The sequence below is a fragment of the Salvelinus fontinalis genome, chromosome 2 (genome assembly GCF_029448725.1).
Source record: "Salvelinus fontinalis isolate EN_2023a chromosome 2, ASM2944872v1, whole genome shotgun sequence".
NCBI lineage: Eukaryota > Metazoa > Chordata > Actinopteri > Salmoniformes > Salmonidae > Salvelinus > Salvelinus fontinalis.
Genome location: NC_074666.1, coordinates 63,043,174 through 63,060,651, shown reverse-complemented (window position 1 = coordinate 63,060,651; position 17,478 = coordinate 63,043,174).

The window sequence follows — 17,478 nt, the reverse complement described above, 5'->3', positions numbered from 1 at the left end:
AATCTATTTTCTGTGATTTACATTCTATTTCTGCAGTACAGTTGATAACCATTGCTATGAACTCTAAGAATCCAACATTACTGAAGCATATACACTGCTCAAAAAAATAAAGGAAACACTTAAACAACACAATGTAACTCCAAGTCAATCACACTTCTGTGAAATCAAACTGTCCACTTAGGAAGCAACACTGATTGACAATACATTTCACATGCTGTTGTGCAAATGGAATAGACAAAAGGTGGAAATTATAGGCAATTAGTAAGACACCCCCAAAAAAGGAATGGTTCTGCAGGTGGTGACCACACACCACTTCTCAGTTCCTATGCTTCCTGGCTGATGTTTTGGTCACTTTTGAATGCTGGCGGTGCTTTCACTCTAGTGGTAGCATGAGACGGAGTCTACAACCCACACAAGTGGCTCAGGTAGTGCAGCTCATCCAGGATGGCACATCAATGCGAGCTGTGGCAAAAAGGTTTGCTGTGTCTGTCAGCGTAGTGTCCAGAGCATGGTGGCGCTACCAGGAGACAGGCCAGTACATCAGGAGACGTGGAGGAGGCCGTAGGAGGGCAACAACCCAGCAGCAGGACCGCTACCTCCGCCTTTGTGCAAGGAGGTGCACTGCCAGAGCCCTGCAAAATGACCTCCAGCAGGCCACAAATGTGCATGTGTCAGCATATGGTCTCACAAGGGGTCTGAGGATCTCCTCTCGGTACCTATTGGCAGTCAGGCTACCTCTGGCGAGCACATGGAGGGCTGTGCGGCCCCACAAAGAAATGCCACCCCACACCATGACTGACCCATCGCCAAACCGGTCATGCTGGAGGATGTTTTAGGCAGCAGAACGTTCTCCACGGCGTCTCCAGACTCTGTCACGTCTGTCACATGTGCTCATGTGCTCAGTGTGAACCTGCTTTCATCTGTGAAGAGCACAGGGCGCCAGTGGCGAATTTGCCAATCTTGGTGTTCTCTGGCAAATGCCAAACGTCCTGTACGGTGTTGGGCTGTAAGCACAACCCCCACCTGTGGACGTCGGGCCCTCATACCACCCTCATGGAGTCTGTTTCTGACCGTTTGAGCAGACACATGCACATTTGTGGCCTGCTGGAGGTCATTTTGCAGGGCGCTGGCAGTGCACCTCCTTGCACAAAGGCGGAGGTAGCGGTCCTGCTGCTGGGTTGCAGCTGTGATGCATCTCGCCAAAAGGCAAAGATCGAATTTCTCTTCTTTATCAAATTCTTCTTTCTCATATCCATTGATGCCAGGTTCGGGTTCCGAGCTCTTCACCACACCTTCCAACCCACTTAACTCACCCACTTCCATTTCACCTCCAGAACAAGGTATGAAGTTCGGCTCACTCTGTTTGCACTTGATACCAATCTTATTCGACACCCCATCTCTCCATTTTTGATCACCATTTTCCTCAAATTTAAATTCAACCTAATTTTCATCGGCCTCTTTTTCCCCCTCCATTCCTCCCTGTCCCAATATTCCTCTTCCCCCAACTTTGAATGCAGTACGGTGGCATCCCAATGTCAGTTGTGTAAAGTACTTAAGTAAAAATACTTTAAAGTACTACTTTAGTATTTTTGGGGGTATCTGTACTTTATTTATATTTTTGTCAACTTTTACTTCACTACATTCCAAAAGAAAATAATGTACTTTTTACTTCATACATTTTCCCTGACACCCAAAAGTACTAGTTACATTTTGACCGGAAAATGGTCCAATTCACACACTTATCAAGAGAACATCCCTGGTCATCCCTACTGCATCTGATCTGGCAGTGTCACGAAACACAAATTCTTTGTTTGTAAATGATGTCTGAGTGATGGAGTGTGCCCCTGGCTAACCTTAAATAAAAAAGTTTTTAAAATTGTGCCATCTGGTTTGCTTAATATAAGGAATTTGAAAATGATTTATACTTTTACTTTTTATACTTAAGTATTTTTTTTAAAACAAATACTTTTAGACTTACTCAAGTAGTATTTTACTGGGTGACTTTTACTTGAGTAATTTTCTATTAAGGTGTCTTTACTTTTAGTACTTTTCCACCACTGCTCAATGTACAGTAACTCCATCTAATAAGCATCCTGCTCACCTCGGAAAGTGTCGTCGTCTTCTTCTTCTATGGTATAATGGCGGTGGCAACAATTAAATGTGCATTCTGCCACCTACTGTGCGGTGGATAGTAAAGATACAAAAAAAGGAAAACATTTGGGTACAAATAAAATATAAAAAATAACAAAAAATAAATTAACTAAACAAAATCAACCTGCTTTTCTGTAAAAAACTCATTCTAAATCAGGTCCCAACACAGGCTCAGAAGCCTCATGTGAGGGCTGGACATTTCCTAGCAACAAAAGTCCTTGTAGTGCTTCTGCCGTGAAGTCTTGGAGCCCCAAAAACGTATCGGCTGCGGATATAATGATATCCAGCTTCTTTGACTTCTTAGACACTTGTGCTGTACAATTAATCACTGTGGCTATAAATGCCACAAAATCTACCTTCTTCACAATGAGTGTATCCAGATCACCCGATTAGCAACTGGTTGCAATGCATCCACTGCCATAGCTTCAACACTGTTGCCTACTGCCCCTTTGACTCTCTTCACGGCTTCCACATAGGAGATCTGCTGCGCAGCCTTGATCCTTGACCTCCTTCAACCTGACATGATTCCCACCACAGTTGCAACATTTTCCATTCATAGATTATTCAATATCATACTTTGCCCGTCTGCAAAAATTTTACACGTGACCATATCCTTTACAAACCTAATGGTTTGGACACCTAGCCTTCTGTCCGATTCCCTTTGTTCGCTAACAAACTGTTATTTTTGATGAACGTGTCGGGAATCATATCGCATCGGTGACAGAGCCGTTCATTAGGGTCCCTGATTTGCATACTGCTACGACTGCTTTTTGAGCTCAAAACAACGATTATCTGCAGGTAAATTAATTCTCTAAGAGGGTGAATCCTCATTTCAGAAACAATAATTAGTTGGGAGAGCGCGTACATTCTGGTCCATGTTCATTTTTGCAGTGCTTTATTAGGGGATCTAATAATTTGTAAAGGTAAAAATATATTTGAACGTGCATTTCACGATCTGACATAATGGTAGCCTACTTTTTGGCCTTCACATTGGAGATTGGTTCTAGGTGGTTCAAAAAAATCATGGTTCTAGGTCGATTGTTAAGCATTTTGAACGAAGGGCCGTTTGGGAGCCAAATGAGCCGTCTCTTAAGTTAATGGAGACAACTGAAAAGACCCGGAATATCCAGCACTAGCAAACATGCATACAACTACAACATTATGTGAAGGGAGTCCAGCCCACTATGCTTTTTCTAGCATTGCAATTGGCTGAATTGATATGTGTACTGTTCCCTTATTGGTCTGAACATACTACTCACCGAATTCATTGTAAGAATCAAATCAAATTTTATTAGTCACATGCGCCGAATACAACACTAGACCTTACAGTGAAATGCTTACTTACAAGCCCCTAACCAACAATACAGTTAAAAAAAAAAATACGGATAAGAATAAGAAATAAAAGTAACAAGTAATTAAAGAGCAGCAGTAAATAAACAATAGCGAGACCATATACATGGAAGTACGGGTGCAGAGTCAATGTGCGGGGCACCGGTTAGTTGAGGTAATATGTACATGTGGGTAGAGTTATTAAAGTGACTATGCTTAGATGATAACAACAGAGAGTAGCAGCGGTGTAAAAGAGGGGGGGAAATGCAAATAGTTTGGGTAGCCATTTGATTAGGTGCTCAGGAGTCTTATGGCTTGGGGGTAGAAGCTGTTTAGAAGCCTCTTGCACCTAGACATGGCGCTCCGGTACCGCTTGCCATGCGGTAGCAGAGAAAACAGTCTATGACTAGGGTGGCTGGAGTCTTTGACAATTTGTTGGGCCTTCCTCTGACACCGCTTGGTATAGAGGTCCTGGATGGCAGGAAGGTTGGCCCAAGTGATGTACTGGGTCGTTCGCACTACCCTCTGTAGTGCCTTGCGGTCGGAGGCCGAGCAGTTGCCATACCAGGCAGTGATGCAACCATTCAGGATGCTCTCGATGGTGCAGCTGTACAACCTTTTGAGGATCTGAGGACCCATGTCAAATCTTTTCAATCTCCTGAGGGGGAATAGGTTTTGTCGTGCCCTCTTCACGACTGTCTTGGTGTGCTTGGACCATGTTAGTTTGTTGGTGATGTGGACACCAAGGAACTTGAAGCTCTCAACCTGTTCCACTGCAGCCCTGTCGATGAGAATGGGGGCGTGCTCTGTCCTCTTTTTCCTGTGGTCCACAATCATCTCCTTTGTCTTGAGCACGTTGAAGGAGAGGTTGTTGCTCTGGCACCACATGGCCAGGTCTCTGACCTCCTCCCTATAGCCTATCTCGTCGTTGTCAGTGATCAGGCCTACCACTGTTGTGTCATCGGCAAACTTAATGATGGTGTTGGAGTCGTGCCTGGCCGTGCAGTCATGAGTGAACAGGGAGTACAGGAGGGGACTGAGCACACACCCTGAGGGGCCTCTGTGTTGAGGATCAGCGTGGCGGATGTGTTGTTACCTACCCTAACCACCTGGGGACGGCCAGTCAGGAAGTCCAGGATCCAGTTGCAGAGGGAGGTGTTTAGACCCAGGTTCCTTAGCTTAGTGAAGAGGCGACTCCAGGATTCTGGCCTTCTAGGCAGAGTTCCTCTGTCCAGTGTCTGTGTTCTTTTGCCCATCTTAATATTTGATTTTTCTTGGCCAGTCTGAGATATGGCTTTTTCTTTGCAACTCTGCCTAGAAGGCCAGCATCCCAGAGTCGCCTCTTCACTGTTGACATTGAGACTGGAGTTTTGCGGGTACTATTTATTGAAGCTGCCAGTTGAGGACTTGCGAAGCGTCTGTTTCTCAAACTAAACACTAATGTACTTGTCCTCTTGCTCAGTTGTGCACTGGGGCCTCCCACTCCTCTTTCTATTCTGGTTAGAGACAGTTTGCGCTGTTCTGTGAAGGGAGTAGTACACAGCGTTGTACGAGATCTTCAGTTACTTGGCAGTTTCTCGCATGGAATAGCCTTAATTTCTCAGAACAAGAAAGCTGCCGCGGTCATCCCCCTCTTCAAAGGGGGTGACACTCTAGACCCAAACTGCTACAGACCTATATCTATCCTACCCTGTCTTTCTAAGGTCTTCGAAAGCCAAGTTAACAAACAGATTACCAACCATTTAGAATCCCACCGTACCTTCTCCGCTATGCAATCTGGTTTCAGAGCTGGTCGTGGGTGCACCTCAGCCACGCTCAAGGTCCTAAACGACATTATAACCGCCATCGATAAGAGACCGTATTCATCGACCTGGCTTTCGACTCTGTTAATCACCACATTCTTATTGGCAGACTCCCCTACTGTATTTATTTATTTTGCTCCTTTGCACACCATTATTTCTATTACTACTTTGCACATTCTTGCCGTCTGGGCTGGCAGCATTGTGAGGTTTAACAGATTTAAGTGTTTTACTCACGTTGGCCACGGAAAAGGAGAGCCCTTTATAGCGGGCCGTGTCAGTGGCACTGTATTGACCTCAAAGTGCGCAAATACGTTTTTAATTTGTCTGCGAGCAAGACGTCGATGTCTGCGACGGGGCTGGTTTTATTTTTGTAATCTGTGATTGTCTATAGACCCTGCCACATACGTTTCATGTTTGAGCCGTTGAATTGTGACTCCACTTTGTCTCTATACTGACGCTTTGCTTGTTTGATTGCCTTACGTAGGGAATAACTACACTGTTTGTATTCGGTCATGTTTCCAGTCGCCTTGCCATGATTAAATGCGGTGGTACATGCTTTCATTTATGCACGAATGCTGCCATCAATCCATGGTGTCTGTTAGGGAAGGTTTTAATAGTCACGGTTGGAACAACATCTCCTATACACTTCCTTATAAACTCGCTCACCGAGTCAGCATATACGTCAATGTTATTGTCTGAGGCTACCCGGAACATATCCCAGTCCACGTGATCGAAGCAATCTTGAAGTGTGGAATCTGATTGGTCAGACCAGAGTTGGATAGGCCTAAGCACAAGCGCTTCCTGTTTTAGTTTCTGCCTATAGGAGGGGAGCAACAAGATGGAGTCATGGTCAGATTTGCCAAAAGGAGGGCGGGGGAGGGGCATGTATGCATCACGGAAGTTAGAGTAGCAGTGGTTGAGTGTGTTACTCACTCGTGTACTGCAATCGATATGCTGATAGAATTTAGGTAACCTTGTTCTCAGATTAGCTTAGTTAAAATCCCCAGCTACAAAAAATGCAGCCTCAGGATATATGGTTTCCAGTTTGCATAATGTCCAGTCAAGTTCCTTGATGGCCGTCTTGGTATCCGCTTGCGGGAGGATATACGCGGCTGTGACAATAACCGAGGAGAGTTCTCATCGGAGATTATACGGTCGGCATTTGATTGTGAGGAATTCTAGGTCAGGTGAAGAAAAGGACTGTATGTTGTTACAATTACACCATAAGCCGTTAATCAGGACGCCCTTATTCTTACCAGAGAGATGTTTGTTCCTGTCGAGGCGATGCACTGAAAATCCGTTGGCTGTACGGACTCCCACGGCATGTCCCCAGCTAGCCATGTCTCCGGGAAACAGAGTATGTTACAATCCTGGATATCTCACAGGCTGAAAAACAGTGATTACTAAGGCCATTACAGAAAACACCAGACTGATACCTATCAGGATTAATTGTAAGGATAACATCAAGGAGAGTCGCCTTTTCTGGGTTTCATACCTTGTGGGATTGGTAATAATCTGAGAAAGATTTAGAGAGTCCTATTGCTTTAGGTGGTCAGGTGGATTAAGCATGTCCCAGTTTAGGTCACCTAGCAGGACAAATTCAGACTTAGTGTAAGGTGCCAGGAGAGAGCTTAGGGCATTTAGGGTAGAGGCCGGTGCTGATGGTGGCCGATAACACCCAGCAACAGTCAACAAAGAGTTATTTGAAAGTTTAATGCATAAAACCAGCAAATCACATTTTTGGGGGACAGACTTGGTGGAGACAACCCTGCACTGAAGGTGTTCCTTGGCAAAGATTGTCACTCCACAATCTTTGGAAGATTTGTCTTGCCGAATAAGGTTGTAACCAGAAAGGTTAACATCAGTGTTCAAAACACTCTTTCCTAACCATGTCTCAGTAATGACCAACACATGTGGATTGGAGCTTTGAAACCACACTTTCAACTGATACATTTTAAGTAATAGCCAGCATGTAGGGGCTGGGCAATTTGTGACTTGTTTTGGTAATCAATGGCTGTATTGGGGGCGAATGATTTCACTTCTGCTAGGCAATCAGCAATTAGTGTTAGTTCTTCAGTCTCCCCTGGTTTCAGCGGCAGCTGTAAGCGGTGGTCGTGTAAGTGGCGGTTTTGTGGCAAAACTAAGACCGAGTTGTTCGAGGAAGGAAAGATGATTCTGTGCTTCCAACTTTGTGGCAACTGTTTGGGGAAGGCCCTTCCCTGTTTCAGAATGACAATGCCCCGTGCACAAAGTGAGGTCCATACAGAAATGGTTTGAGATTGGTGTGGAAGAACTTTACTGGCCTGCACAGAGCCCTGACCTCAACCCCATCGAACACCTTTGGGATGAATTGGACTGCTGACGAGCTAGGCCTAATCGCCCAACATCAGTGCCTGACCTCACTACCTGACTCACTAATGCTCTTGTGGATGAATGGAAGCAAGTCACCACAATGTTCCAACATCTATTGGAAATCTTTCCCAGAAGAGTGGAGGCTGTTATAGCAGCAAAGGTGGGACCAATTCCATATTAATGCCCATGATTTTGGAATGAGATGTTTGATGAGCAGGTGTCCACATGCCTTTGGTCATGTAGTGTATATTCCTTTATTTTACCCTAACCCTACCACCCCTGCTCTAATTGGAGTAAGTTGGGGATGGGGGCGCTGTTTAGACTATTTATGCTAATGTGGCTAATTTTTTAAACGGCTTCCCACAAAATCCTTGATCGTACAATATGCATATTATTATTATTATTGGATAGAAAACAGTCTATAGTTTCTATAGGAGTTGAAATTTTGTCTCTAAGTGGAACAGAGCCCATTCTACAGCAATTTCCCTGACATGGAGTCAGATTTGAGAAACGTTGGCCACTTTTCTGAAGTCATTTAAACGGGCACTGTCGTTGCTATGACTATACGGACACTTCTTACGTCTTCCCCTGGATGCCTTTACGTGATGACGATTCCAACGGGCTCGATTGCTCGTTCACAGGCCCTACAAATGAAAAAAACCTTTAGCTAGCAAGTCTTTTCTTGCTGCGTAACGCGCGTGGAAGACACCGACCCTCTCCTGTTCCAAGCATTAGTTTAGCCTGTTATATTTCTCCGGTCATCTTTTCACTCGTTATAGGAGTTACAAACATCACAAAGTAGTTAATTTAAAGCGTTTTATAGCAATTTATATCCGTTTAGTGCGATTTTGGGACATTTATTTTTGCAACGATGTGAAAAGTTGGTCACGCTTTTCAGTTCATCCCGAACGTAGTTGACATTTCCACATGGCAAGAGGACAGCTTTCCACCAAAAGACGATTTCTCCCAAGAAAGGATCCTTTGCCCAAGATACTGATGGAAGAACAGCTCAAGGTAGGACATTTTTATTATGATAAATCGTGTTTCTGTCGAAACATTTTAGTGGCTTAGGACGCCATGTTTTTTGACGTAGCTTCGCTTGGCGCAAACTGTATTGAAAAGTAAGGATAAATTAAAAAATGTAATAACGCAATTGTATTAAGAATTAAATTGTCTATCAATCCCTGTCCACCCTATATTTTTTAGTCACGTTTATGAGTATTTATGTATAAGAGTAGATCACTGTCTAAGTGGCGCAAGGACGTTTTCTTTACCAGCTTGTCTACATTTCACATTGTCTAACCATGATTTTGGTGGCTAAATATAAACATTTTCGATCAAACTGTATATGCATGTTGTAATGTGATGTTACAGGAGTGTCATCGGAAGAATTCTGAGAAGGTTAGTGAAAAAATTAATATCTTTTGGCGATGTTGACTTTTATCGCTCACTTTGGCTAGAATCAATGCTGGGCTGCTAATTGCTATGTGCTAAGCTAATATAACGATTTATTGTGTTTTCGCTGTAAGACACTTAGAAAATCTGAAATATTGTCTGTATTCACAGGATCTGTGTCTTTCGATTCGTGTATGCTGTGTATTTTTACGAAATGTTTGATGATTAGTAGTTAGGTAAACACGTTGCTCATTGTAATTATTCTAGTCCATTTGTGATGGTGGGTGCAATTGTAAACTATGCCATCTACCTGAAATATGCACTTTTTTCTAACAAAACCTATCCCATACCATAAATATGTTATCAGACTGTCATCTAATGAGTTTTTTTGTTGGTTAGGGGCTATAAATATCTTAGTTTAGCCGAATTGGTGATGGCTACTGGTGTTGGTGGACAAATAAAAGATGGTGGAATATGCTAATGTGTTTTTAGGTAATAGATGTACATCTTTACATATTGTGTCTTCCCTGTAAAACATTTTAAAAATCGGAAATGTTGACTGGATTCATAAGATCTGTGTCTTTCATTAGCTGTATTGGACTTTAATGTGTGAAAGTTAAATATTTTAAAAAAATATTTTTTTTGAATTTCGCGGCACTGGTTTTTCAGTGGGGGGGGGGGGGGAGTGCCGCTAGCGGCACGCTGATCCTAGACAGGTTTAATGGACAACACTTATGCTTCTACTTCCAGGTTATACATACTATGTTGCAATTCTTCAGCCATTCCTGAACCTGCGACCAAAAACAAGCTACATATGGACAGTACCAAAATAAAGGATCTAATGATTGTCTCTTTGCAGAAAAATCTACAGAACTGGGATGGTTGTATCCCTCATATAAGATTATTTTGGGTGCAAGAATTTTGTAAATTTAAATTGAAAAACTGTATCAGTTCATAAACCATGTTCCATGGAATCAGTACATCACAAATCTCCAACTATTTTGGTCCTTAAACAAAACTTGTGTACTCTTATTCATCACAATTTTCTTTAACCAATCTTGGTCTGGGCCGACAGAAGTTCCTTACTTTCTCCCTTTTCCACTTGCCTCTATTTGTGCGGTACTGATGCAACTAGTTCGTTGGAATTTTGGATAGGGCAGACATTTCCATATGTTTGTTAGCTGCATTTTTCTACTTTTTTCCAAAAATAATATGGGTATATTTGAGTTTAACCATAATATTTGTTCTGTATTTTCTGTTGGATTAAACTGAAATTGCAACCAACCTTCTATGGCTTGTTTCAAAATAGCGATATTTTGGAGATTTCATTTTCAAATAACCGAAAGTGAGGTTGTAATCTGAACAAAGGGGAAAAGTCCATGCTTGAACACGGGGTGAGCCATTCTTACTAATCTGCTAGAGAACCAGTTCGGATTTAAGTATGACTGAAGCCTTTAGTGAGAGGTCTAATGTTTTCTATTTAATCATTTCTGCCCTCCATATTCATTATATAAATGAGCCCTTTGAATTTTGTCTGGCTTGCCATTCCAAACAAAATTGAATATTTTTTTGCTCATATAATTTAAAAGCAGGTCACTAGGTGTAGGCAAAGCCATAAGCAAATAGGTAAACTGTGATATAACTAGTTAATCAGGGTGATATTTTTTTTCTCCCACAAATACAGGTATTTTATTTTCCATGGTAGCAAGATTTTATCTATCTGGTAACTTTCTATTAAATGTATTGTAGTGACAATTTCTTTCTGTCCACTTCACCGTCAGACAATTTTATTGGAAAACTTTTACATTACCGTGTAGTTTTCTTTTTGTTGCTCAATACGTAATATATACACTTACAGATCCTCTATGAGACTATGGAGGGATCAAAAAGAGAACATGAATCGGCATACAACGACACCTTTGTTTTTAAGCCCTGGATTTCTAGCCCCTTGAGAGTTCATTTTTTTAAATTAAATAGTTAACATTTCGATTAGCCATAGCAAATAGATATGCTGATAGTCGACAACCTTGTTTTACTCCTCTTGACAGTTATACTTTCTGAGAAGTAGCCATTATTTACTACTGTGCAAGACACCGCAGGGGGAGCTTCGGGGCAAGTCTCAGAATGTCCTTGAGTGGCTCAGCCAGAGCCTGGACTTGAACCCGATTGAACATCTCTGGAGAGACCTGAAAATAGCTGTGCAGCTACGCTCCCCTCCAACCTGACAGAGCTTGAGAGGATCTGCAGAGACTGGGAGAAACTTCCCAAATACAGGTGTGCTAAGCTTTTAGTGTCATACTTGAGACGACTTGTGGCTGTAATCGCTGCCAAAGCTGCTTCAACAAAGTACTTAAACGGTCTGAATATAGTACAGTGCATATATATATATATATATATATATATATATATATATATATATATATATATATATATATATATATATATATATATATATATATATATAAAATATGCCTTGTCATTATGGGGTATTGTGTAGATTGAGGGGGGGGGTAAACTATTTTAGAGTAACGCTGTAACGTAACAAGTGAAAAAAGTAAAGGGGTCTGATTACTTTCCGAACGCACTGTACTTTAATGCAATACTTGCAGCCAAAAGTGCTTTCCACATGTAGGACAAAATTATAATACTTAGTGGTCTAAGTCTACGCAGTAAACAAATAGTTTATTGTTATCTTGCATTTAATCTACCTTTCAGCTCATAGACCTGGACGAGTGCGCCAAGACCCATGCCCTTGCTCTCTGGGTAGACTATGACATTGCCTCCAAGGAGAGAGATCTGTTCTTTTGAGCTGGATGTAAGTATTTGCTACTTTCCTCTACAGTACATGTGTATGTAGCCTCAGTGTGACACTTCTCTCACAAGGACAAATTAAAGTGCTTTTATTTTGCATTGTAGTGTAATAAACCAAATATTAGAAAGAATCAAGGCATACTCTTTTTGCATGTCCTGCTCATGCACTTCCATGCATCTCTGCATTCAACCCCGAGTTTAATGTAGACCGTGAGTAACTGCTTGTCCCTCCTGCCTCAGGCGGCAAATCACCTAGAGTCCTTTATCTCCAACTGTAACCGGATTACATAGCTGGACAAGAAGCGGCTGGTTGAGACTCAAGAAGCGATCAGTGCAGAGTAGGTGAAAAGACTGACCTGTTAGTGTGGATGTTGTGGGCGCAGAGGTCTGCCGAGAGCTGTGTGTTTGCTGAATGAGGAGATTGGGAGGTTCTTGTGCTCAGTGTCTGCATGTTTTGTGTGTACAGGCAGAAGGTGCACGAGCTGAACGAGGACATGGGGAAGTTGTTGGCGAATGCGGAGCAGCTTGGCGCGGATGGCAACATGGAGGAAGCCCAGAAAGTCCTGCAGGAAGTGGAGAAAGTGCACAACAGGAAGAGATGCAGAGGTACAAGGCCTCCAATCCCATTGAAATCCCTTGATAAAGGAGCTACAGATCGTCATTTGATCCAGTTTGCTACAGCAGGAAAGTAATCCTGCAGCACCAGGAAATGATGACAGGGAGGATGTGAGGGCTCTGGGAGTGTGGTGTCAGGAAAATAACCTCATACTCAACGTCAACAAAACAAAGGAGCTCATGGACTTCAGGAGAGGGAGCATCCCCCTATCCACATCACCGGGACAGCTGTGGAGAGGGTGGAAAGTTTTAAGTACCTTGGCTTACACATCACAGACAAACCGAAATGGTCCACCCACACACAGGGGTGAAGGCGCAACAGCGCCTCAACCTCAGGAGGCTGAAGAAATTTGTCTTGTCACCTAAAACTTCTACAGATGCACAATTGAGAGCATTGTGTATGGCAACTGCACCGCAGGGCTCTCCAGAGGCTGGTGCGGTCTGCACAACGCATCACCGGGGGCAAACTACCTGCCCTCCAGGACACCTAAAGCACCCGTTGTCATAGGTAGGCCAAAAATATCAAGAACCACCCGAACCACTGCCTGTTCACCTTGCTATCATCCAGAAGGCGAGGTCAGTACAGGTGCATCAAAGCTGGGACTGAGAAGCTGTTTTTCAGTCTCTATCTCAAGGCCATCGGACTGTTAAATAGCCATCACTAGCACAGAGGCTGCTGCCTACAAACAGACTTGAAATCATTGGCCACTTTAATAAATGGAACACTAGTCACTTTTAATGTAACTTTAAAAATGTTTACATATCTTGCATTATCTTGCACTCATCTCATACGTACAGTTGAAGTCGGAGGTTTACATACACCTTAGCCAAATACATTTAAACTCAGTTTTTCACAATTCCTGACATTTAATCCTAGTAAAAATTCCCCGTCTTAGGTCAGTTAGGATCACCACTTTATTTTAAGAATGTGAAATGTATGAATAATAGTAGAGAGAATGATTTATTTCAGCTTTTATTTCTTTCATCACATTCCCAGTGGGTCAGAAGTTTACATACACTCAATTAGTATTTGGTAGCATTGCCTTTAAATTGTTTAACTTCTTATGGCTGGGGGCAGTATTGAGTAGCTTGGATGAATAAGGTGCCCAGAGTAAACAGCCTGCTTCTCAGGCCCAGAAGCTAAGATATGCATATTATTAGTGATGATGAAATGCTTGTAATTATACTTCAGTATTCCATAGTAACATCTGACAAAAATATCCAAAGACACTGAAGCAGCAAACTTTGTGGAAATTAATATTTGTGTCATTCTCAACTTTTGGCCATGACTGTATATGCTGCAAATGTCGGAGAGACAGACGGCAAGGTTTATACAAATCTCCACTGTTGGAAACTAAATGTTAGTTTAAAAGAAATTAGATAATGTCTACATGCTTTTTATAGTGGAGGTCAAGTTTATAACTTCCCAGTCTGGGCTGATGAGACATTGGATTGCGCAGTCAGATGGAACAGAGTAAATAGGCATTTTAAAACTTCTTTGAGACAGGGGTAGCTTGGATAAAAAGGTGCCCAGAGTAAACTGCCTGCTACTCAGTCCTAAAAGCTAGAATATGCATATAATTAGTAGATTTGGATAGAAAACACTCTGAATTAAAGTTTCTAAAACTGTTTGAATGATGTCTGTGAGTATAACAGAACTCATATGGCAGGCAAAAACCTGAGAAAAAATCCAACCAGGAAGTGGGAAATCTGAGGTTTGTAGTTTTTATAGTGTTGCACACTTACAAAGCATGTAGAGGTCTGTCATTTTTATCATAGGTACACTTCAACTGTGAGAGACGAAATCTAAAACAAAAATCCAGAAAATCACATTGTATGATTTTTAAGTAATTAATTAGCATTTTGCAGTTGAAGTGTACCTACGATAAAAATTACAGACCTCTACATGCTTTGTAAGTAGGAAAACCTGCAAAATCGGCAGTGTATCAAATACTATTTCTCCCCACTGTATGTTATTGCAATCTGGTGCCCGACAGCACAGTCGATGATGTAGCACACAACCTTTGGTTGATGCATGTATAGTCAGAGCACGGGAACACCGCCAAGGTCACTGATTAGTTAGGAACTCCCCTCACCTAGTCTGTCTTAATTGAACACAAATTGAAAGAATATAACAAAAACCAGCAGACACTATGCCCTGCATGGAATGAGTCTGACACCACTGCACCCCTGGGATAGAGTATCTAGGGCAATACAGTGCCTTCGTAAAGTATTCAGACCCCTTGACTTAATCCACATTTTGTCACGTTACAACCTTATTCTAAAATGGATTAAATAAATACAAATATTCAGCAATCTACACACAATACCGCATAATGACAGAGCGAAAACAAGTTATTTGAAAGTTTTGCAAATGTAATATTTAAAAAAAAAAATGTTTTTTTTACGTATTCAAACCCTTTTATGAGACTCGAAATTGAGACCAGGTACATCCTGTTTCCATTGATCATCCTTGAGATGTTTCTACAACTTGATTGGAGTCCACCTGTGGTAAATTCAATTGATTGGACATGATTTGGAAATGTCCAATCCAATGTCCAAATGTCCAATGTCTGCAGCATTGAAGGTTCCCAAGAACACAGTGACCTCCATCATTCTTAAATGGAAGACCTTTGGAACCACCAAGACTCTTCCTAGAGCTGGCCCACAGTTGACAGTGCACGTCGGAGCAAAGGTCGAAGGAATTGTCCGTAGAGTTCCGAGACAGGATTGCGTCGCGGCACAGATCTGGGGAAGGGTACCAAAAAATATCTGCAGCATTGAAGGTTCCCAAGAACACAGTGACCTCCATCATTCTTAAATGGAAGACCTTTGGAACCACCAAGACTCTTCCTAGAGCTGGCCGCCTGGCAAAACTGAGCAATCGGGGGAGAAGGGCCTTGGTCAGGGATAGATAGAGCTTCTCTGTGGAGATGGGAGAACCTTCCAGAAGGACAACCATCTCTGCAGCACTGCGATGTTCCTGTTGTCAACTTCATTAAAGATATTGTCTGAATGCTAATTTCACCAATGAGCCAATGATTGACAAGGAACGAACCCCAACACATCCAGGACCTATATACTAGGCGTGTCGGGGGAAAGCCCAAAACATTTTTTATTTTGGCTCTGTACTCCACTTTGGATTTGAAATCAAATGATTTATATGAGGCGACAGTACAAAATGTCACCTTTTTATTTGACAATATTGTCTATTTGACCATTTAGACAAAAGCACTACCCATCTTGTCCCCCACATGTAATGACCACATCAAGCTTGTGGCTACGAACTTGATGTATTTGCAGTTTGATTTGGGTCATATCTGCCCAATAGTAACTGAATGGTGAATGTCGTGTAATTTTTGAATCCCTTTTTCTTACAGTAAGTGAGAATATTTTGGGGGTTGAAAAATCTTAATCAATTTGGATGCTGTCATGATCAGAAAAAAATTATCATGAATGAATAATGAGTGAGAAAGTTGGAGTCACAAAGATGATACACCCCCTCTCATTTGCCCATGTTTCTTGGTGATCCTGAATGGTTTTGTGATACTCAACTCATCCTGTGTTATTAAGCACATTCATAACTGTTTTATAACAAATGAATGTCACTTTTACTTAAGGTGTCTGTATACACACTATGTGTCTGTACACACTCTATGACGGCATATGACATGGTTATGTAGCGCATCATTCCATTCAATGTTAAGTGACAGTTTAATAAATGATAAAACACCGTTATAACATCTGGTATGCAGACACTTATGAAGCATATGACATAAGTTGTCATGCAGACTGTAATAGCAGTTGATAGAGCAAATGACAACAGGATGAACAGTCCTTATGACAAATGTGTTCTATAGCTGATATTATTTTTTTTTATTTCACCTTTATTTAACCAGGTAGGCTAGTTGAGAACAAGTTCTCATTTGCAACTGCGACCTGGTCAAGATAAAGCAAAGCAGTTCGACACATACAACAGTTACACATGGAATAAACAAACATACAGTAGAAAAAGTCTATATACAGTATGTGCAAATGAGGTAGGATTAGGCAGGCAAGGCAATAAATGGGTCATGGTGGCGAAGTAATTACAGTATAGCAATTAAACACTGGAATGGTAGATGTGCAGAAGATGAATGTGCAAGTAGATATACTGGGGTGCAAAGGAGCAAGATACAGAATGGGGATGAGGTAGTTGGATGGGCTATTTACAGATGGGCTATGTACAGGTGCAGTGATCTGCTCTGACAGCTGGTGCTTAAAGCTAATGAGGGAGATATGAGTCTCCAGCTTCAGTGATTTTTGCTGTTCGTTCCAGTCATTGGCAGCAGAGAACTGGAAGGAAAGGCGGCCAAAGGAAGAATTGGCTAAGGGGGTGACCAGTGAGATGCGTGTGCTACCGGTGGGTGCTGCTATGGTGACCAGTGAGCTGAGAAGGCGGGGCTTTACCTAGCAGAGACTTGTAGATGACCTGGAGCCAGTGGGTTTGGCGACGAGTATGAAGCGAGGGCCAGCCAACGAGAGCGTACAGGTCGCAGCGGTGAGTAGTATATGGGGCCTTGGTGACAAAACAGATGGCACTGTGATAGACTGCATCCAATTTGTTGAGTAGAGTGTTGGAGGCTATTTTGTAAATGACGTCGTCGAGGATCGGTAGGATGGTCAGTTTTACTACGGTATGTTTGGCAGCATGAGTCAAGGATGCTTTGTTGCGAAATAGGAAGTAAAAATAGAAATTCTAGATTTAATTTTGGATTGGAGATGCTTAATGTGAGTCTGGAAGGAGAGTTTACAGTCTAACCAGACACATAGGTATTTGTAGTTGTCCACATATTCTAAGTCAGAACCGTCCAGAGTAGTGATGCTGGACGGGCGGGCAGGTGCGGGCAGCGATCGGTTGAAGAGCATGCATTTAGTTTTACTTGCATTTAAGAGCAGTTGGAGGCCACGGAAGGAGAGTTGTATGGCATTGAAGCTCGTCTGGAGGTTTGTTAACACAGTGACCAAAGAAGGGCCAGAGGTA